This window comes from Lolium perenne, chromosome 3 (genome assembly GCF_019359855.2).
Source record: "Lolium perenne isolate Kyuss_39 chromosome 3, Kyuss_2.0, whole genome shotgun sequence".
Classification (NCBI taxonomy): domain Eukaryota; kingdom Viridiplantae; phylum Streptophyta; class Magnoliopsida; order Poales; family Poaceae; genus Lolium; species Lolium perenne.
Window position 1 is genome coordinate 50,549,221 of NC_067246.2, and position 23,433 is coordinate 50,572,653.

The 23,433-nt window shown below is 43.5% G+C and overlaps 1 long non-coding RNA gene across 2 annotated transcripts; it reads right to left on the reverse strand.

Annotated features, from left to right (window-relative positions):
- Positions 1-143: 143 nt before the first annotated feature.
- LOC127341302 (uncharacterized) lies at positions 144-22,317 on the reverse strand. 2 transcript variants are annotated; one of them, XR_011754007.1, is made up of 6 exons: positions 22,266-22,317; positions 5,223-5,311; positions 4,926-5,023; positions 1,586-1,663; positions 493-644; positions 144-205 (listed from the first exon to the last, which is right to left on the reverse strand). It is a non-coding gene; the product is annotated as an uncharacterized lncRNA (long non-coding RNA). The 2 variants fall into 2 exon arrangements; XR_007875409.2 differs by having other exon boundaries at positions 5,181-5,311.
- Between the last annotated feature and the right edge of the window lie 1,116 nt (positions 22,318-23,433).

Below are 23,433 nucleotides of genomic sequence, written 5' to 3' on the forward strand. Positions count from 1 at the left end.
TTCTTGGATTGCATACACACACTGAAATGTGCACACAAACATGGACACACGCAAATGGAAACTTTTTGTAAGATGAAAAGCATCTCATCTAGCTTATTTTCAATAGAAAGATAAACCCAAACCATAACAAAATAAGAGTATACCTGATGCAATAGTCCAAGACACGGAGACTGTTGTATTCACTCAATGAAAGAGATGTGGAGGCCTGAACCATTACAGAAAAACTATGTAAGCAACTAAGTATGGATACTGATATACTTTAATTAATTATCGGTTGGTATTATAAGATAATTAGAAAACAAAGTAGTTTTTTTTTGCGCATGATTCAATTATAACCCTCTATCATTCCTTCTTGGTAGCCAGAACATACTAAAAGCTAGGAAAATTTGGTGGTTGTTTCGACTGAGAAAAGAATGCACGGATCAGAAAAGCAAAATGTAGACACATGGGAGTAAGCTTTAAGTATTAGCATGATAAGTAAGAAAACATCACATTACGATTGTTGAGGACCCTTAACATTGTTTCCTTCATGGTGGAGCTACTCTTTGCTACTTGGTCAATGGACACGACACCGACCCCTCCCGCCATGTCGACGGACACTCGGCTAACACACATGATGTCGAGCACTTCCCTATCGTACTTTGCTGCAGAAAAAAAAGATCAAAGTGAATTGAGAGAATGAAACCTGCAATCCGGTAACCGGGCATACACACAGCTTGTAAATTTGATTGTTATCTTAATGAGATAATAAATTGTTACATAATCAGTTAAATGTCTCGTGCAAGCAAAACAAGTTAAAATTTGCACTCTACATCTCTTGACTGCATGCCAAAGTAGACATTATGTGGGGAGCCTCCTTTAAGTAAAGTTGAATCATATTTACATGCTAGCCTGACTACAGGTTAAGTCATAATTAGGAGGAGGGAGCCTCTTTCATGCATAACTTAATCAAATGTAGTATTCTGTTCTTATTGATTCCAGGCTTTAATCAACACAAAAACTGATATATGAGAAACATTCTTATAAATATATAAAATTTGGTTGTCTACTCAAGTAGATTAATGATACTCTCCAATAGTCAATATAAAAAACTAATGTGTTAAAGCGATGTGCAGCATATGCTACTTCTTCATGGAAATTGCTAAAAAAATGAACAAAGCATTAGTTTGATAGACACTATTACAGAGAAGAAAATGTTTTTTTAGAGATCAATAGGAGTTCAGAGAATGACATCACTTAAAGTTTACAGGTTTCTCCTTCATGGTGTCAATTTTCGGTTTGCTGACTGCTAATCTATGATGTTTAAAGACTCTAGTACCGAGAACAAGTTGGTAAGCATATCATGCGTGTCCATTCAAAATAAAGCAAGAGTAACATAAAACATGAATGAGAATCTGGCCTAGTCGAGCAACTTTTAAGAGTTTAATTGGACATATACGGCTACAACCAAAGTGGAGAAGTGTAATTGATGCCAATTTCCAAGTAAATAGCATTTGGCATTAGAGTCTTGCAAATATATTTCAAATTAGAAAGGACAAAAAGAGCAATCAAATAGGAATGCTTGTATGTTTTGCTGAAACAATACCATTGTGGTATCTTAGTTTCTTGAGTTCTGATCAACATAGCGCAGAAGGTTGCATCCAGTTCCACCATCCCGATAGATCTGAAAATTATATGTGCGTTACAAAATTGACATTTTCTCAAAGAATATATCTGTGTAGAATGGTAGACTCTAGTTTAACAGTGCAATTTAAAGAAGCAAATGCATAAACTTGCAGTAAAATATGTAGACAGATCTATAAAGGGTGTATTTGATATTTTCTCAAGGAACATATTTGTGTAGAATGATAGTCTCTAGTTTAACAGTGCAAATTGGAGTAGCAAATGCATAAACTTGCAGTAAAATATACAGACAAATCTAAAAGGGTGTTTCATGATTTGTCAAATGCTAGACCTGCATGGTAAGTACTGATATCAAGTATATGCTCGCAGATGTACCCATAAATGGATACTCATTGTCCGCCTAATTCTGTCGCTAATTCTCCTTTTGGAGAATCCTTTCAGTGAATTCACACCACACAGCAAGGATTAATACCAATAATAGACTATTCCTCCCTGGATTCTTTTGGCTGCATCAAAGTGGTATACATCAACTACATTAGAAACTCTATGCAGTAATCCTCCATGATCTAGAAGGCTACATTATTATGAGTAAAAAGAGGAACCAACTATGAGAAAATATGAGCCATGGCTATCCAAGAAAATGAATCTTGGAGAAAATATGAATGCACTTCAGCGCTGTAAGAGTAACCAATCTTCTATCTATTATATAATTAAAGTACAAGACAAACAACGGTGGGGATTAACCATTGCAAACACAAACGACCTAGATTAACCACGTCTCATAGATACGTAAAAAAAGGAAGAGGCTATATTAACCACTTCCTATAGATTAGGTACGTAATAAAATAGGAAGAGGAGACGTACAAAATGAGGATCGCTTGGAAAAACTGAATCGCTATATCTACGTGAACTATAAAAGCGATTTAAATATATCCCGACTTCAAAACTTTTCTCTGTTATATCTCCGGCCGATCAAAACTATACCTGATGCATGACATCCATCAATACGACCCGTCGCCTGAGGGGATGCATGGAGATGTCGAGGTGAGACTAAGATTCATACTCATGATCTCTCTTACATAGTATGGCCGCGTATTCTCTCAAATCCGTCAAATCGTCTGCTGATCGCGGGAGTATCTCTCCGTACCTCGGCGGCCACAGCCACATCCTTGACATGCTAATGTCCGGAAGAAATTGATGATGCCGCTGTCCGCGACCGTTTTCGAAATTGATCGATCCATTGTGTTAATCACGTCATGAATCACTTTTGGCAAGATGGAATCAGATAACACCGCTACTCTAATGGAGGTGGGAGGTTCCCCATGGCGCATGTGCGCTAATAAATGATAGAGATCATCACCGTGCAGAGAGATAGCAGCCATCCGCAATGAACTCCGGTATACCAAGGTAAGGTGGGATCAATCGAGCTTGAAGCCGTCTAGGTCGACATTGATGGAAAATATACGGCTCCCAAGAAGCTCCTCTCGGAAGATCGGACTTTTCTTGCTCCTCACAGCCTGCCTACCGTGAAGTTCCTGCTGTTGGTGAAACTGGAGCCCAACGACTCCAATTACACGCTCAGCCGGTCAGTACCTCATCCCATACTCCCAAGTCCATACAACTACATGGTAAATTTATATGTTCATGGGAGTTGAGATCTTCTTAAATCAACAGGCTGATTATTTCGAGTCCGACGTTTTTGCCACTAGGTCACAAGGGGCAGCTTCTACCGGTGTTTCAATTCTCAGATTGGATTTAGTACTGTGCTTCAATGCGCTTATGATTTGGAACAAAAAGACGTGTGATCGTGGACCTGAACTGCATAGAGAGGGACATAACAGCGGAGACATGTACAATAGTGAATAATGGAGTCAACTAAATCATCGTGAAGCTAAGCCTATATAGTTGTACTTGTGAGATACATTCATTGGTTTAACTCCACAGATAGGATATGGGATCAAAGTATATAATAGCTAGCCCGAAGTGTTGACCTTATTGAATACTAAAATTGTTTAGTACATGGAGGCCTCTTTGAGCCTCTATTTTTTTTAATTCAACTATTTTAATAAAAATATAGGAGATAGACAATATTGTAATCTACCAGTGTGTAAACGTTCAGAACAAAATATGTTATATTTTGGGCTCAGAAAATATGACAAATTGAGATTTTATCGTTGGTAACGGTATCTTGATTTTGTCATTTTGTGAGTTCTATATTTTTGCTGAGAGCTAAATAAAATATATTCCATGAAAATGTACACACTGTTAGGATATAACATTGTCCACAACAAGGTATTTTTTCAGAAGTCTTTTGAAACTATGAAATTAAAGGTTTTAAAGTTTAAACAAAAAGAGCTACATACAGGGGCGGAGCTACATGAGCGCACCATGATGCACAGGCATCAGGGTAAACTATATTTTTCTTTGTAACAATGCTGAAAATTCAGCATATGCATCACCCAATATCATGTAAGATGCACTTAGGTGCATCAGGGTAGATGTCACTCTGGCTCCGCCCCTGGCTACATATAGTATGGGCTACACTTCGGGTTTGCACTCTGTACGTTCTAATGAATTAGATCTTTATGAGAAAACATCCTAACACTAGAATGTGTGTGAAAGCAAAATAAAAACTAGAAATTTTATTTCCAATCAATCTCAGAAGATATGCATCAGCTGTCACTAGCTAAGTGTTGCGGCAAGAATTATTCGGCATAAACGGTGTGTGTAAGGTATGCATTCTATTGAGTGAGAATAATAATAGTCATGAATATTTATGGACATAGAATGTTTTCTCATAAAGATGATATACGCCCACTAATGCAATAAAAAGATGATTGTTTAATAGGAATAAATTAAATTGTTAAAAATGAAACTACATATATAAGACAAATAATTAGATGGAGCAAAAGGAGGTTACAGTCTAAATAAAAGTCTCCAGATAGTGCAGTTTGGATAGGAGCGAGCTTTCCGATATTTCTACATGTATGCCTAAGGCTTTGCAAACAATAAAAAATACATGATAAATAAATAAAATATAGTATATCTAGCCGCGCAAATGCACGGGTCATCCAGCTAGTTTGGAATTAAGATGCAGACATCAAAACGATGATCTGTTAACTGGCATATTTCCAAAGGGCGGCATCTACTATTCAGAAGTGAACCGAGTACATGTCATCAGCAAATAGAATCATACCTAGAGTTGTCCTAATAAATATACTACAGGAAAACACTCAAAAACAGATATAGTCATCCAAATAAGGGAATACATACATATTGAACGATACAAAGAAAGGCCATACCTCTCATTTCCTGTTGGGAAGGGATCATGAACCAAGCAGCATGAGATACAGAAATCCATATACTGATCAAGATTTACAACCAACTCATCTTATAGAATCTGCAACATATGTGATGTCACTTCTTTGAACAAATATATAGAAGAAATACATCCGAGTTAAAAAAAGAATTTGTACAAGAAAAAAGAACAAGTTGGAATAAGCGGAGCAAAAAAGATAAATAAGTACCTAAGCGGAGCAAATAAGTTAAATAAGTACCTAAGCTACAATATCAGAGGCTGCTTATTGGACAGAGAGAACCTGCAGATCCTTGCCGAAGAAGAGAGGCCGGGGAGGTAATACGGCATCTCTTGTCCTCCTATTGTCATCCTATCAATAGTCTTTTACACCTGACATTTATAGAAATAATTAGTGTGCTCATCTCCAGCCTCAAATCGAGAAACAATTTGACAAAACAAACTGCGTATAATTGGAGCTGAGTCTGTGATGATTCCTGCAGTGGACAACAACCTGCAATCTTTAGCTAATGCAAGAAATAATGAAAGAATAGCATATGCTGAATTGGAGAAAGCCCAACATTTCAGAGAAGGAGATGATTCATGGCCTGAACATGCATAAATTACCTAGGAAATTTACGAATCGAGCAGTTAAAGGCAGCAAATGGATGTCTACTCCTCCAACAGAGAGTATAAAATTTAGGGATAGACAAATTTAGAGTATACAGGAAACTAATAATCGCACACCCTGACAGCAATAATTTCCAACCAGATCTCACTAATCGCACGCCCGGACACTGCCGGAGCATAGAACAATTGAAGGCAGTGGAGTTTCCCTAAGCGTCGGGTTTAAGATTTGGGGGCATTGCAGCATGGACAGGAAGGCTGGCCCTGTTAGGCGGGGGACTGACTGCTCAGAGGCACCGGCCAGCACGACCAGGCCTCATCGCCGCCGATCCCAACTTCCAAGATGGCGCAGCCTTGGGTGCCACAATTGATGATGACGGTGGATCAATAGTTGGTGATCCCCAGAGTAATGACGCCAACGAGCACCACCAAGTCTCCAGGATTCCCAAAGGTTGTGATACGGAACAGAACAATCGCTCTATCCCTACTCTACTCCTAGGATCCTGTAATGTCCCAGGTTTAGAGACGATCGAGGGGTAGATTTTAGAAAGGGATGTGCATTGCATAGTAAATTCTGGGGAAATTTCGCGCTTTTAAACAAAAACTGCATCGAAGGGGGACAAGTTTCTCTCTCGACACCTTACAGGGTTAGGGTTTCGAGAGTGCGACAAACTTGTTTCTTACTTCACTAGTTTAGGGTTTTGAGATGAGAGAGGAGGGTTTACTTGATTGAATTCCAAATGATATGACATGGTTGAATTCAAACCAAGGTTGAATTTGAATTTCAAATTTAAACAGCATATGAATATCTCATAATTCAAAATTGAGGAAATTCATTAAACAAATATTAATAATCAAGAATATAAACATTACATTTATTTAGTAAAGCTCATTAAGGAAACTTTGAGCTTTATTGATCATCACACACATTACAATGTCATTACAATATCCATAAGTGAAATAAAAGAACAATACAACACATTACAAGAATTGAAAATAGAGAATGAAAATTACAAAGATATTGTAAATGGCTAAACTAGATAAGAAAATCTTCATGAATTTCTTGGACATCACTTGATTGAACTTCTTGATCATTTCCTTAAACCTGTATAGCAAGACAACAAAGACAAGAAAATAGGGATTATGCCAAGTGGTAAAACCACTTGGCAGGTTAGCAAATATGATCAAATTGAGTGGATAACTCAAACACCTGCCGGGTGTCAAGCCAAAGGACCAAGTCCCAACCTCGTGAAGCACACGGGCAGCTCACGAGGATAGCTGCATGCCTCACAGCACACACAAACCAGGGGAGAGTCACCAAAGTGACCAGACACAAGCTGTCGACCAGGGAGAGTACAGCAGCATCATATATAACCTTTTCAGTGCTCAAACCCTAGCCATTTGCTCATCCATCGACAGCAGCAGTAGTAAGAACACCAAGAACAGCCAAGAACACCAAGAACAGATGAACAGCTAGAGCTGTTTTATCTATTCCCAATCACCAGAAAATAAACCAAGCTTCACAAGCTCACCAGGAGGAGCAGGGCAAGCAACTCAACCATCAGATCAACACTGAAGAAAATCCTCTACACCAACACTCTATTTCTAGGAGCTGGAGTGAGGTATACAACTCAACATGAACAAACCAGATGGTTTTGTTCATAAATAAGCATATGCATCAAACACACAGAAGCAAAAGGGTGTGAGTACCCTGTTTGTGTCATCATCTGGCTACTAAGCCATATGGTGCAAGCAAGAGTAGATAGGCCACTGGTTAAGCATCTAAAGGGAACAACAGCCATGTAAATTAATGCATAACTGAAGAAATCCAGCAGACGAGATGAAGACACGACTAGCACTGGCCACATACTCAACACCTATAGCTATTGATTCCATCAGATCGATAGACAATATATGTCTATTTAAGTTTGTCAACAGACAAAGAGCCACTTTGGAAGTCCAAATCTGGATCAACCAAGTAAGCATCCGATTAATCACGGCAAGCCAACAAGATGTGGGAGCTTCTGAGCAGTCAAGAATGGCTGTTGAGGCAACCTCTACCACTTAAGCAATCAAACCATCAAACCAGCACATATATCATTACCCAGAAGGGTTCAAGTGAAGCTAGGGTTCCCAATATATGATTGGCATCCCTCTAGCTTAATTAAATTCATTTATAAGATCATTACTGCTAAACAGTTCACATCATTTATCCATCTAATAAAGCCAGGAAACACAGATAAATGAAACAGTCAAGTAATCCAAGCATCAGTTGATGCTTGAGCAAGCATCACCTGGCACCAGCACAAGATATGGTGTCACACAACTCAAAAACAAACACCAGAGAGGCACATACAGTAGATTAGCCAGTAACAATCAAGCAGCTGATGATCATAGGATCATCAGAGCTTGGCATGCTATGCAAGTGATTGTCAGAGACAAGCCTTGCATCCATTCATGAATTATATAAACCAAACAGTCACAGTTAAGCAACAATTGAATTACAGATAATTACATAAATCATTTTATGTTTGTATCCAGAAGAATATCAACAAGAAGTTAATGTATATGGATAACAATGAAGCAAGGCAGAGCCTACCATGAGCCATCAATATTTAATCATCACACAAACAACACTGGTTCTTGCTAAACAGCAAGAATCACTCACAGTAGTGAACCAGGGGAGCCAGAGCATAAGCATAGCACCAACAGGCAAGCCACAGCAGTGGTTAGGGATGCTCAATTGAGCATCTAGATAGATCATACCATGCATAACCACTAGGGTGAGCGAGTCGATGAGACAAAGGAAGCATACGCCACAGTAGGGTGAGCACACGCGTTTAGACTAGGGCAAGTAGAGTAGCAGCACAGCAGCGCAAACAGCAGCAGCACGCAAGCTTGCACAGCTAGCTAGACGGCGGCAGAGCATGGGCACGGCAGGCATCTCCACGGAATGGAGCAGCCATGGCCAGAGCTAGAGATGGAAGAAGGTCAGGCACAGGAGGGGAGCAGGAACGGAGGCGCACTTACCCGGAGTCGAGGAGAACAGCGCAGCCATGGTGGCCACGGCGGCACACGCCGGAGCGCGGCAGCGCCAGGCCAAGCCAGGCCATGGCAGCACCATAGCACCACGGCCTGGCACAGCAACACCGCAGCATCAGGGGCGCCGGCAGGCGGCGCATCGCCATGAATCCATGCGGCCAGGGTTGCAGGCGAGTTGGGGCCGCATGGTAGCGTGGATGAAATCCAGATCGACGCGGACCACCGTGTCCGCCGTCGAAAGGCGGATCAGATCCATCTGATCTCGCCGGTGGCGGCGGCCTGAGTTGGCCGGAGAAATTCCGAGAAGACGGCGGCGACATGCGTCGCCAGAGCTCAAGGATTAGGGTTCGCGAGGGAGAGAGAAGGGAAGTGAGGGCGACCGAGTGGGCCGGACCAGGCCAACTGGGTTGAGCCCAACCCACTCGGATTCACCCTGACAGGTGGGCCCGAGGGCAATTTGGGCATTTCCAAAATACCATTTAAGTAAGAATTTCAAAGAATTTTATAAAATAGAATATGGCTCTAAAAAAATAATTAAAAATATGAAAATCAATCAGCATAAAATTCTCTATCCAAATAAAATATCAAAGAGGATTTTTGAAGATAATTATGATTAAGTCTTAATTTGATGATTTAAATAATGATTTAAATCACACATATTATTTTCAATAAAGAAAATAAGTCCATTAATGTATTTGGACTTCAAAAACACCTTGACAACATTTCAAGGTTGTATTTTACTTTAAATCAGGTATTCCCAAATTATTCTTAGTATTACCCTCTTACATGAAATAATAACGATATCGGAAGGGGGGAACAAACCCTAAAAATGGAATCATGCATAATTGCTTCTTTAACCATTGCCCTTATCGGACAATGATGCTATTTTTCAGAACAAGAGGACAAGGGTCAGTCCATACCTACCAACTGCAGAACTTTGCAGTGTTCAGGCAAGTTCATCCCTTGCTCATGTCATTTGAGTATTTCTATCAAATTACTTGCAAAGTATTATGGTTATCACTATTGCATAAAAATCAAAACCACTACTTTCATAACTATGAATATGACTATGTGGTGGGCAATGGAACCATGGATTGTGTTGAAATGGTGGAGGTTCCATTGCGCGGGCTTATATCCATCTAGGATTAAACAACAAATGTCGCCAGTGATTCTTGTGCCGTAATATCCGTGTTAACCATAAGATCCGGAGTGGGACGGAATAGTCAAAAGTGTTTCCACCTCTCGTTCATCAACGGATGCGCTTTACCGTAGACACTTGTATGTCGGGGCAAGCGGTGGGCTGGGGAAGCCTAAAGTCCCCACGGCATAGTCCGTAGACACTTGTCGCTCGAAGTGCAAGCGGTGGGCTGGGGAAGCCTAAAGTCCCCACGGTATCGCGGTCTATGATGGGTTGCAGCTACCGGCAAAGGAGTTTGGTTAACGAGTCCCAAACTGTTGTCGTGGTCGGGGTCCATCCTTAAGTGGTATAAGAGGACCGACGAGGACCCAGGGTCGGGGTATGCAACAAAGGGTGGGTGTTCGAGGTAGCGGAGGAACATGATTGGCTAGACCTTATACCGGGCCTCACACCTAAGGAAGTGTGGACGGGAAAGCTGCCCGGTTGGCACCAAGGTTAAGATCTCTTATGGGTAAAGCAACACACCTCTGCAGTGTAAAGAAGCGTGACCTGTCACTCCCTGTTCCGGGATTGAGGAACTGCGAACGCGGCCGGAAAGGAGCTCCATGAAGTTCTAGTAAACCGGTGAAGGCTGACGGACATAGCTCTTTGAAATAAAAGCAATCTCTTGAAGAAATGTTTATCAAAACTTGCATTGGTATTAGACTTTCTGGTCTAATATCGTAGCTAGTGCATTAAACACCTCTTATCTATAATGAACTTGTTGAGTACGCTCGTACTCATACCACTCTTAAACCCCATGCTTAGATTGTCTGAACCGTCTGGAGGAGGAGGACTACGACAGCAATGATGGAGCCGAGATCATCGGCTACGAGGAACCAGACCTCTCAGGAGGAGTGGAAGGCGTAGACTACATCATCGTCTACGGATCCGGGGAGGCTTCCGGAGGAGAACAAGCCTAGAGATCTCTGAGGAGTAGTAGTAGCCAAGCAGCACAAACTCTTACTACCGAGCTGCTTGATTAAATAAATGTTTAGTTTAATGAGACAATGGTATTGTAAGTTAAGTTGGGTTCGCCTCGAACCCAGGAGTTATCCTCTTAGGACCCAAGAGGAGCTCCGAGACGATTTGTGTATGATGATTGTAATAATATGTGAATGAGTTATGGACCTTGCTATGTTCTGTTGTACTACTCTGAGGGATGTAATATTTGCGGAATGGTACTTCGCGAATGTTATATCAACGACTGGCATACTACAACATGCAGTGGTATGCAGGGTCACCACAGTTGGTATCAGAGCAAAAGCTTTGACCTTAGGTTGGAACCTAGTAAATGGGACTAAACGTTAGGAGTCTAATAGGATTAGTAAAGAATTCTCTAAAAATATGGTGTATATTCAATTGAGAATACCACAATCATATCTTTTAGTGCGATAATTCTTTATTATCTCTATTATGATGCATTATTACTAATCTTATAATCTTTCTATTTCTACAGCCAACATGGCAAGTGCACGACCTGGAAGAAACGTGAAAGTTATGGATTCCACACTGAACGAATACCAAGGAGGACTTGCTGATATCCTACGATCCATGTTGCTGGAATTTGGGTGTGATCCCCAGATTCCGGTAAAGAAGTACATGTTCTATGATGGACCGGTGTTGGCCAAGTGCAGAGTAGGACTGCGACTTCCCGAATCTTTGGGAATGAGCGTAGTCATGCAAGCTGGAGAAGCTAGGACAACCAACACAGCCTATCATATAGCTGTTATGAGAGCCATAACCGACATACGGGAACATAAGACAAAAGAGCTTATGGATTCCGAGTTCTCCCATATTCCTCAGAATCAGGAGGAGGAAGATCCCTTGCTCAACCACTACAAATACGCCAAACGCAAACCCATAGCAGCGGCAAAATATATGGATAATAGCCGTAACTTCATATCATTACTCTTTCAGCTGAATCATCATCTGATAGGAGCTATTGATACGATGCTAGAGGAATTTACCGAACCCAAGGAGGAGAGTAGGGGGAAAGAACCTATGGAGAATGTAGTGCACACACCAGTTTATTCAGCTGGTGACTACATCAGCTTTGATCCACTTGCACGTGAACCTACACCTGCTACACCTGGGAACTACCTGAATAGTTCCTATGGGGGATACGAAGGCGGAGCGGAATCCGGAAACAACCAGCGTTCCGAGACTCCGATCGAGAATTCTAGGGGTTGGCGTTGGGGTAGTGATACTGGAACCCATAGTACTACTGAGTATTATGATGGAGAGATGAACGATGATGCAACAACCCGTAACTGTAACTATCCTAGTAATGAAGGAGTGGATGGAGGATATCCGACACAGGCTGAGTCGGGTATGGGTTTTGGTAACCCTTATGGTGGGGCTACAGGAGAGTACACCCGATGGGTGGACTATGATGCACTCAACGATCAGTTTGTGAACACTGATTTCTCCTTAGGGTCATCATCGGATTCGGACTACAAGCCAACGGGGAGACCTTATGTTCCAGGGTCTATCAGGAGGACGACACGTTCGACCGGATGGAAGCCTGGAATGTACCGGGAGTGAAGACCGATTAGAAGTCCACCAAGGGAGGCGTGGCTATAATACACAAGTACCACGTGTATTATAGTTTGTAATATTTGTAGAAAATTGTACATATACTTTAATAAGTGAGTTTGCATACTCACATCGAGTTGAGTATTGTAATAAGACCACTTATGTATGTATATACAGGGTATATGTTTTGTATGATTTGGATTTGCTTCTTGATTTCCATTGCGTGACTAGTTCTGTGCACAAAGTTGAGCTCAGAAAACTTGCGCATGGAGTAATTATGAGTATCATCTTGTGTTGCAGAACTAGGGGGATATGTCGGGAACGTTAGGAAACGAGACGGAAGCACAGCGTATGGAGCGCGAAGCAAAGGAAAAGGAAGAGGCTGAGGGTGCAGCTAGAGATCAGTTTCCACCACCACCACCACCCATGACGCAGCAAAACTTTATCCAGTACATGCAGCTGGCGGAAGAGAGGCAGCGTGTAACACTGGAGCTGCAGAACAAATTCCTTCAGGATCTGATGCAGCAGAATAGGGTGGAGAGACCTGAGAACCAGGGAGTCACATTAGCAGACTTCCAAAACACCAAGCCGATATCTTTCGCATACGCGCCAGAGCCTATGGACGCGGAAGATTGGCTGATGGATACCGAGCGTAAGCTCAACACTGTTGGATGCAATGACCAAGAGAAGGTTCGATATGCTACCCATCTGCTATGTGGACCTGCCGCATCATGGTGGGACAATATTGTAGCCGTGTATCCGGCAGGAAAGGTATTTACCTGGGAGGAGTTCGCAAGGAAGTTCAGGGAATCTAATGTCCCTGAAAGTATCGTGGAACTGAAGCGTCGAGAGTTCGAGAGTCTCGAGCAGAAGGATAAGGCAATCCTGACTTATGTCAGGGAGTTTTCAAAGCTGTCCCGGTATGCGGTTGAGGAAGTCAATACCGAGGACAAGAAGAAGAAGAGATTTCTGATGGGGTTAATTCCACAGTTTAAGGTGCAGCTACGGATGATGAGAGCAACGGAATTCCAAGAGTTGGTGGATGCAGCCATCACTCTTGAAGATGACTTCAAACAACTGCAAGAAGAGAAGAGGAAGAAGGCCAAGTATGAGCCTAAGAGGTTTGTTAGTAACAAGCCCAATACCAGCTTGAGTTTCAAGCCACGGTATAACAACAACAACAACAACAACAACAACAGCAATCAGAGGAGGAACCAAGGATATCAGTCTGCAAATCAGATTATATGCCATTCCTGTGGTTTAAAAGGACATGTCATGAAGGATTGTAAGAAACCAAGGATTATATGCTTTGGTTGTCGTCAGGAGGGGCACATGCTGAAGGACTGCCCCAAGAAGAATAGTGGAGGAGGAGGAAATCGAGGAAACACCGGAGGGAATTGGAAGAATAAGAAGCCCTTCGGCAAGCTGAACTGCCGATCTGGAGGAGGTGGTCAACTCGACCAAGCGGTGATAGGTACGCTCAGTATACTCACTCATCCTGGCAAAGTACTTTTTGATACTGGTGCAACTACATCATTCATTTCTCAACAATTCATCATCAAACATGGGATTAGTTGCACTAAGTTAGATACACCCATAACTATACTTTCTGCGGGGGGAACGATATTAGTAACCCATGCCAAACAAAAACAAGTCATTATGATCAATAAGTGCGCGTTTGACGCGGACCTGTTCATTTTACCGATGAAGGACATTGATGTCATTCTTGGTATGAACTGGTTAGAAGCTAATGGAGCATTGATCGACTGTGTAAGCAAGACGGTGTCATTGAAAAGTCCCGATGGAAGTAGAATGATCTACCAAGGCGACAAACATACTCAGATTGAAGTGGAGCTACAGCTGAATAGCATGAAGGAGGTGAAGTTAGAAGATATACCTGTAGTAAATGAATTCCAGGATGTGTTTCCTGCGGAATTACCCGGTATGCCACCAGGATAGGGAGATAGAATTCACTATCGACCTAATTCCAGGAAACGACTCCGATTGCTAAAGCACCATATAAAATGGGGCCTAAGGAATTGAGAGAACTGAAGGAGCAATTGGATGACTTGGAACAAAAGGGATTCATTCAAGAGAGTGTTTCACCATGGGGATCACCTGTGATCTTCGTGGATAAAAGGGATGGAGGAAGAAGGATGTGCGGAGACTACAGGAATCTGAACAACGTCACAATCAAGAACAAGTATCCACTTCCAAGAATACAAGATCTATTTGATCAGGTTAGAGGAGCGGGAGTCTTTTCCAAAATTGATCTAAGATCGGGTTATCACCAGATAAAGATCAAGAAGGAAGACGTTCCGAAAACGGCTTTTGTCTCAAGGTATGGACACCATGAATACCTTGTAGTACCTTTTGGATTAACCAATGCCCCAGCAATATTCATGAATCTCATGAATAAGATTTTCATGCCATATCTAGACAAGTTTGTCATCGTATTTATCGATGATATCCTGATATATTCCAAGAACAAAGCTGAACATGCTGAACATTTGAGGTTAGTGTTGCAAACACTAAGGGAACATCAACTCTATGCCAAACTTAGTAAGTGTGAATTTTGGCTAGATCAAGTGGAATTTCTGGGTCATGTCATTAGCAAAGATGGAATTGCTGTCAACCCGAGTAAGGTAGCAGCAGTTCTAGAATGGGAAGCACCCAAGACTGTCAAGGAAATCCGAGGATTCCTAGGAATGGCAGGATACTATCGGAGATTCATTGAAGGATTCTCTAAGATAGCAGGACCTATGACAAAGTTGCTAAGGAAGAATACACCATTCGTGTGGTCAGAGGAGTGTGAGAAGAGTTTTCAAACTCTGAAAGAGAAACTCACCACAGCACCGGTGTTAGCAGTTCCGGAAGTTGGCAAAGATTACACCGTGTACTGTGACGCATCCAAACATGGATTGGGTTGCGTACTCATGCAAGATCGGAAAGTGATATCCTATGGATCGAGGCAACTCAGACCTCATGAAGTAAACTATCCAACGCATGACTTGGAATTAGCAGCGGTCGTATTCGCACTTAAAACATGGAGACATTTTCTCTATGGAGCTAAGTGTGAGCTCTATACAGACCATAAAAGCCTCAAATATTTCTTCACTCAGAAGGAACTCAACATGAGGCAGAAAAGATGGCTAGAATTGATTAAGGATTATGATCTGACAATCAATTACACACCAGGGAAGGCTAATGTTGTAGCAGACGCCCTGAGTAGGAAGAGTACCGGAGGAGTGGAACAAGAAATATCACCGGAGTTGAGGAAGGAAATAAGCCAAGCCCAAATACAACTTTGGGAGAAGGAAGCCCATGAAGGATTATCGGCGTTGCAAGTAGCCGATGAGTTGAATGTCAACTTGAAGAATGAGATAATGATGGGTCAGATGGACGATCCATTCATTGTAGAAGAGATGAGGAGAATAGATGAGGGAAGACCATCAGAATTTCACCGTGGAGAATCTAGATCTTTGTGGTTCCAGAAGAGGATTTGCGTTCCGGATATTGCTGAAATCAAGGAAGTAATACTCCGGGAAGCTTATCAAACACCATATTCCATACATCCGGGAAGCACAAAGATGTACATGGATTTAAAGGAACTATTTTGGTGGAATAACATGAAGAGGGAGATAGCACAGTATGTGGCAGAATGCCATACCTGCCAGCGAGTGAAGGCTGAACATCAGAGTCCGGCAGGGAAGTTACAACCTCTACCTATTCCGGAGTGGAAATGGGAGGAGATAGGGATGGATTTCATCACCGGACTACCCATGACCAATAAAAAGAAGGACATGATATGGGTAATCGTGGACCGGTTGACGAAAAGTGCACACTTTTTAGCGGTAAACCAGCAGGATAAAGGAGAGAAACTTATCGATCTTTACATCAAAGAGATCGTGAGTAAGCATGGAGTGCCTAAGAAGATAGTGTCGGATCGAGGATCCGTGTTCACATCAGCATTCTGGAAGCAACTTCACGAAGCTCTAGGATCCAAGTTGGATTATAGTACCGCGTATCACCCACAAACAGGCGGACAAACTGAGAGAACCAATCAGATCTTAGAAGATATGCTTAGGGCTTGTGCCCTAGACTTCGGAGGATCATGGGAGGAGCATCTACCTTTAGCAGAGTTTTCATACAACAATAGTTACCAAAGCAGCATCAAGATGGCACCATTTGAAGCTCTGTATGGAAGGAAGTGTAGATCACCCATATGTTGGTATGAAGCCGGAGCTAGCAAAGAGTTCAATCCTGATTATGTCAAAGAAAAACAACAAATCATTGACATTATCAGAGACAGGCTCAAAATAGCCCAGAGTCGGCAAAAGAGTTATGCCGATCAGAAGAGAAGGACATGGGAGCCACAAGTTGGAGACATGGTTTATCTTAAGGTAAGCCCGATGAAAGGACTTCAGAGATTCGGAGTAAAAGGAAAGTTGAGCCCTAGATACATAGGACCTTTCAAGATACTGAGTCAGAATCGAGGTTTAGCCTTTGAGTTGGATCTACCGGGAAGGTTAGCTCAAGTTCATAATGTATTCCATGTGTCACAACTTCGGAAATGTTTGAAGACTCCAGATGAACCAATATCACATGAGGAGCTTGAGTTACAACCAGACTTGACATACATCGAGAAGCCAGCCAAGATTCTCGAGGAAAGCTGGAAACAACTCAGAAATAAGGCAATCAAGTATTGCAAGATACAATGGAAGCACCACCCCGAGAGGGAAGCCACCTGGGAAAAAGAGGAAGATCTGAGGAAAACATACCCCGAGCTGTTCAGGTATTACAACCACAACTTCGGGACGAAGTTTTCTTTAAGGGGGAAAGGCTGTAATGTCCCAGGTTTAGAGACGATCGAGGGGTAGATTTTAGAAAGGGATGTGCATTGCATAGTAAATTCTGGGGAAATTTCGCGCTTTTAAACAAAAACTGCATCGAAGGGGGACAAGTTTCTCTCTCGACACCTTACAGGGTTAGGGTTTCGAGAGTGCGACAAACTTGTTTCTTACTTCACTAGTTTAGGGTTTTGAGATGAGAGAGGAGGGTTTACTTGATTGAATTCCAAATGATATGACATGGTTGAATTCAAACCAAGGTTGAATTTGAATTTCAAATTTAAACAGCATATGAATATCTCATAATTCAAAATTGAGGAAATTCATTAAACAAATATTAATAATCAAGAATATAAACATTACATTTATTTAGTAAAGCTCATTAAGGAAACTTTGAGCTTTATTGATCATCACACACATTACAATGTCATTACAATATCCATAAGTGAAATAAAAGAACAATACAACACATTACAAGAATTGAAAATAGAGAATGAAAATTACAAAGATATTGTAAATGGCTAAACTAGATAAGAAAATCTTCATGAATTTCTTGGACATCACTTGATTGAACTTCTTGATCATTTCCTTAAACCTGTATAGCAAGACAACAAAGACAAGAAAATAGGGATTATGCCAAGTGGTAAAACCACTTGGCAGGTTAGCAAATATGATCAAATTGAGTGGATAACTCAAACACTGCCGGGGTGTCAAGCCAAAGGACCAAGTCCCAACCTGTGAAGCACACAGGCAGCTCACAGGGATAGCTGCATGCCTCACAGCACACACAAACCAGGGGAGAGTCACCAAAGTGACCAGACACAAGCTGTCGACCAGGGAGAGTACAGCAGCATCATATATAACCTTTTCAGTGCTCAAACCCTAGCCATTTGCTCATCCATCGACAGCAGCAGTAGTAAGAACACCAAGAACAGCCAAGAACACCAAGAACAGATGAACAGCTAGAGCTGTTTTATCTATTCCCAATCACCAGAAAATAAACCAAGCTTCACAAGCTCACCAGGAGGAGCAGGGCAAGCAACTCAACCATCAGATCAACACTGAAGAAAATCCTCTACACCAACACTCTATTTCTAGGAGCTGGAGTGAGGTATACAACTCAACATGAACAAACCAGATGGTTTTGTTCATAAATAAGCATATGCATCAAACACACAGAAGCAAAAGGGTGTGAGTACCCTGTTTGTGTCATCATCTGGCTACTAAGCCATATGGTGCAAGCAAGAGTAGATAGGCCACTGGTTAAGCATCTAAAGGGAACAACAGCCATGTAAATTAATGCATAACTGAAGAAATCCAGCAGCAGATGAAGACACAGCTAGCCTGGCCACATACTCAACACCTATAGCTATTGATTCCATCAGACTGATAGACAATATATGTCTATTTAAGTTTGTCAACAGCAAAGAGCCACTGGAAGTCCAAATCTGGATCAACCAGTAAGCATCCAAAGAATCACGACAAGCCAACAAGATGTGGGAGCTTCCTGAACAGTCAAGAATGGCTGTTGAGGCAACCTCTACCACTTAAGCAATCAAACCATCAAACCAGCACATATATCATTACCCAGAAGGGTTCAAGTGAAGCTAGGGTTCCCAATATATGATTGGCATCCCTCTAGCTTAATTAAATTCATTTATAAGATCATTACTGCTAAACAGTTCACATCATTTATCCATCTAATAAAGCCAGGAAACACAGATAAATGAAACAGTCAAGTAATCCAAGCATCAGTTGATGCTTGAGCAAGCATCACCTGGCACCAGCACAAGATATGGTGTCACACAACTCAAAAACAAACACCAGAGAGGCACATACAGTAGATTAGCCAGCAACAATCAAGCGGTGATGATCATAGGATCATCGAGCTTGGCATGCTATGCAAGTGATTGTCGAGACAAGCCTTGCATCCATTCATGAATTATATAAACCAAACGATCACGAGTTAAGCAACAATTGAATTACAGAGATAATTACATAAATCATTTTATGTTTGTATCCAAGCATATCAACAAGAAGTTAATGTATATGGATAACAATGAAGCAAGGCAGAGCCTACCATGAGCCATCAATATTTAATCATCACACAAACAACACTGGTTCTTGCTAAACAGCAAGAATCACTCACAGTAGTGAACCAGGGGAGCCAGAGCATAAGCATAGCACCAACAGGCAAGCCACAGCAGTGGTTAGGGATGCTCAATTGAGCATCTAGATAGATCATACCATGCATAACCACTAGGGTGAGCAGAGTCGATGAACAAAGGAAGCATACGCCACGGTAGGGTGAGCACACGCGTTGAGACTAGGGCAAGTAGAGTAGCGACACGACAGCGCAAACAGCGGCGACACGCAAGCTTGCACAGCTAGCTAGACGGCGGCAGAGCATGGGCACGGCAGGCATCTCCACGGAATGGAGCAGCCGTGGCCAGAGCTAGAGATGGAAGAAGGTCAGGCACAGGAGGGGAGCAGGAACGGAGGCGCACTTACCCGGAGTCGAGGAGAACAGCGCAGCCATGGTGGCCACGGCGGCACACGCCGGAGCGCGGCAGCGCCAGGCCAAGCCAGGCCATGGCAGCACCATAGCACCACGGCCTGGCACAAAGAACACCGCAAGATCGTGGGCGCCGGCAGGCGGCGCATCGCCATGAATCCATGCGGCCAGGGTTGCAGGCGAGTTGGGGCCGCATGGTAGCGTGGATGAAATCCAGATCGACGCGGACCACCGTGTCCGCCGTCGAAAGGCGGATCAGATCCATCTGATCTCGCCGGTGGCGTGGCCTTTGAGTTGGCCGGAGAAATTCCGAGAAGACGGCGGCGACATGCGTCGCCAGAGCTCAGGGATTAGGGTTCGCGAGGGAGAGAGAAGGGAAGTGAGGGCGACCGAGTGGGCCGGACCAGGCCAACTGGGTTGAGCCCAACCCACTCGGATTCACCCTGACAGGTGGGCCCGAGGGCAATTTGGGCATTTCCAAAATACCATTTAAGTAAGAATTTCAAAGAATTTTATAAAATAGAATATGGCTCTAAACAAATAATTAAAAATATGAAAATCAATCAGCATAAAATTCTCTATCCAAATAAAATATCAAAGAGGATTTTTGAAGATAATTATGAATAAGTCTTAATTTGATGATTTAAATAATGATTTAAATCACACATATTATTTTCAATAAAGAAAATAAGTCCATTAATGTATTTGGACTTCAAAAACACCTTGACAACATTTCAAGGTTGTATTTTACTTTAAATCAGGTATTCCCAAATTATTCTTAGTATTACCCTCTTACATGAAATAATAACGATATCGGAAGGGGGGAACAAACCCTAAAAATGGAATCATGCATAATTGCTTCTTTAACCATTGCCCTTATCGGACAATGATGCTATTTTTCAGAACAAGAGGACAAGGGTCAGTCCATACCTACCAACTGCAGAACTTTGCAGTGTTCAGGCAAGTTCATCCCTTGCTCATGTCATTTGAGTATTTCTATCAAATTACTTGCAAAGTATTATGGTTATCACTATTGCATAAAAATCAAAACCACTACTTTCATAACTATGAATATGACTATGTGGTGGGCAATGGAACCATGGATTGTGTTGAAATGGTGGAGGTTCCATTGCGCGGGCTTATATCCATCTAGGATTAAACAACAAATGTCGCCAGTGATTCTTGTGCCGTAATATCCGTGTTAACCATAAGATCCGGAGTGGGACGGAATAGTCAAAAGTGTTTCCACCTCTCGTTCATCAACGGATGCGCTTTACCGTAGACACTTGTATCTGTCAGGGCAAGCGGTGGGCTGGGGAAGCCTAAAGTCCCCACGGCATAGTCCGTAGACACTTGTCGCTCGAAGTGCAAGCGGTGGGCTGGGGAAGCCTAAAGTCCCCACGGTATCGCGGTCTATGATGGGTTGCAGCTACCGGCGAAGGAGTTTGGTTAACGAGTCCCAAACTGTTGTCGTGGTCGGGGTCCATCCTTAAGTGGTATAAGAGGACCGACGAGGACCCAGGGTCGGGGTATGCAACAAAGGGTGGGTGTTCGAGGTAGCGGAGGAACATGATTGGCTAGACCTTATACCGGGCCTCACACCTAAGGAAGTGTGGACGGGAAAGCTGCCCGGTTGGCACCAAGGTTAAGATCTCTTATGGGTAAAGCAACACACCTCTGCAGAGTGTAAAGAACTGTGACTGTCACTCCCTGTTCGGGATTGAGGAACTGCGAACGCGGCCGGAAAGGAGCTCCATGAAGTTCTAGTAAACCGGTGAAGGCTGACGGACATAGCTCTTTGAAATAAAAGCAATCTCTTGAAGAAATGTTTATCAAAACTTGCATTGGTATTAGACTTTCTGGTCTAATATCGTAGCTAGTGCATTAAACACCTCTTATCTATAATGAACTTGTTGAGTACGCTCGTACTCATACCACTCTTAAACCCCATGCTTAGATTGTCTGAACCGTCTGGAGGAGGAGGACTACGACAGCAATGATGGAGCCGAGATCATCGGCTACGAGGAACCAGACCTCTCAGGAGGAGTGGAAGGCGTAGACTACATCATCGTCTACGGATCCGGGAGGCTTAGGAGGAGAACAAGCCTAGAGATCTCTGAGGAGTAGTAGTAGCCAAGCAGCACAAACTCTTACTACCGAGCTGCTTGATTAAATAAATGTTTAGTTTAATGAGACAATGGTATTGTAAGTTAAGTTGGGTTCGCCTCGAACCCAGGAGTTATCCTCTTAGGACCCAAGAGGAGCTCCGAGACGATTTGTGTATGATGATTGTAATAATATGTGAATGAGTTATGGACCTTGCTATGTTCTGTTGTACTACTCTGAGGGATGTAATATTTGCGGAATGGTACTTCGCGAATGTTATATCAACGACTGGCATACTACAACATGCAGTGGTATGCAGGGTCACCACAGATCCCCAGCGCCAAACTTGCTAGTCGGAGGCGGCCCCCTAGGAGGTGGGATCTGGATCCGGCGACCAGCCAAACCCTCGGTCTGGTCAGAGTTCGCACAAACACACACGCACAGACATACACGCACCTACTGCGAGTGAGAGAGAGAAGGGAGTAAGGGTACCAAATCGAATCATGGCAGAAACGAAGTGGACGAACGGCTCAGATCTACGGCTCAGACCCAGCCTCCGCCGCGCGGTGCCCAGAGCCCCCTACCGCCGCATCCAGCGCTGACGACGCCGCGGCGGCTGCCCGTGCAGGGCCTCCATGCCGGTGGCGCCGCGGCGCGGACGGACAGGAGGGCTGGCCCCACGGGACGCGGCCGCCGGTCGGAGGCACGGAGCTGCGCCAAGGGCCGGGCCTCCTCATCGCCGCCGTTTTCCGAGTGGCCGCGGTCTCCGGTTGCGCAGCTGGAGAGGAGGCGGCGAATCGGCAGTCGTCGTGCGCGGGGAAGAAGGCGAAGGTGAGAGGAGGCACGACAGGGTGCCGTCTCCGCGGAGGGCGCCGGCGGCGGATCGAGAGGAGATGAGGGGCAGGTGAGATGCGGGAGGGGATTGGGAGGAGAGACACGGAGGGGTGAAATACCGGAAGTACCCCTGCGGGTGGAGATGCAATGCCCGATGTGCCAATACGTACCGACAGAGATCGTAGCCACGGTGGCTGACGTGCGGGGCCCGCAAAGGTGGGCCCACATGCAGCCGGAGGCGGGTAGCACACGGCCATTGCATGGCTTTATCTAGTGGGAGGAGAGGCAAAAACGAACGGACGAGATGCGCTGATGAAATGATCCGACGGCTCACGTGCTGTGATCGCTGTGAAGCCCCCTATGGGGGGCATCGTTTATACCTTTAGATACTCACATGTTTTATATACACTTTATATCATTTTGATGCATTTTCCGGCACTAACCTATTAACAAGATGCTGAAGCGCCAGTTCCTGTTTTCTGCTGTTTTTGGTTTCAGAAACCCTACACAGGAAATATTCTCGGAATTGGACGAAACAAAAGCCCACGGTCTTATTTTCCACGGAGCCTTCCAGAAGTCCGAAGAGGAGACGAAGAGGGGACGCGAGGCGGCCAAACCCTAGGGGGGCGCGGCCCCACCCCTGGCCGCGCCGCCCTATGGAGTGGGCCCCTCGGGCGCCCCTCGACTCTGCCCCTTCGCCTATTTATTCTCTCTGTCGCGAAAATCCTATTACCGAGAGCCACGATACGAGAAAAGTTCCAGAGACGCCGCCGCCGCCAATCCCATCTCGGGGGATTCAGGAGATCGCCTCTGGCACCCTGCTGGA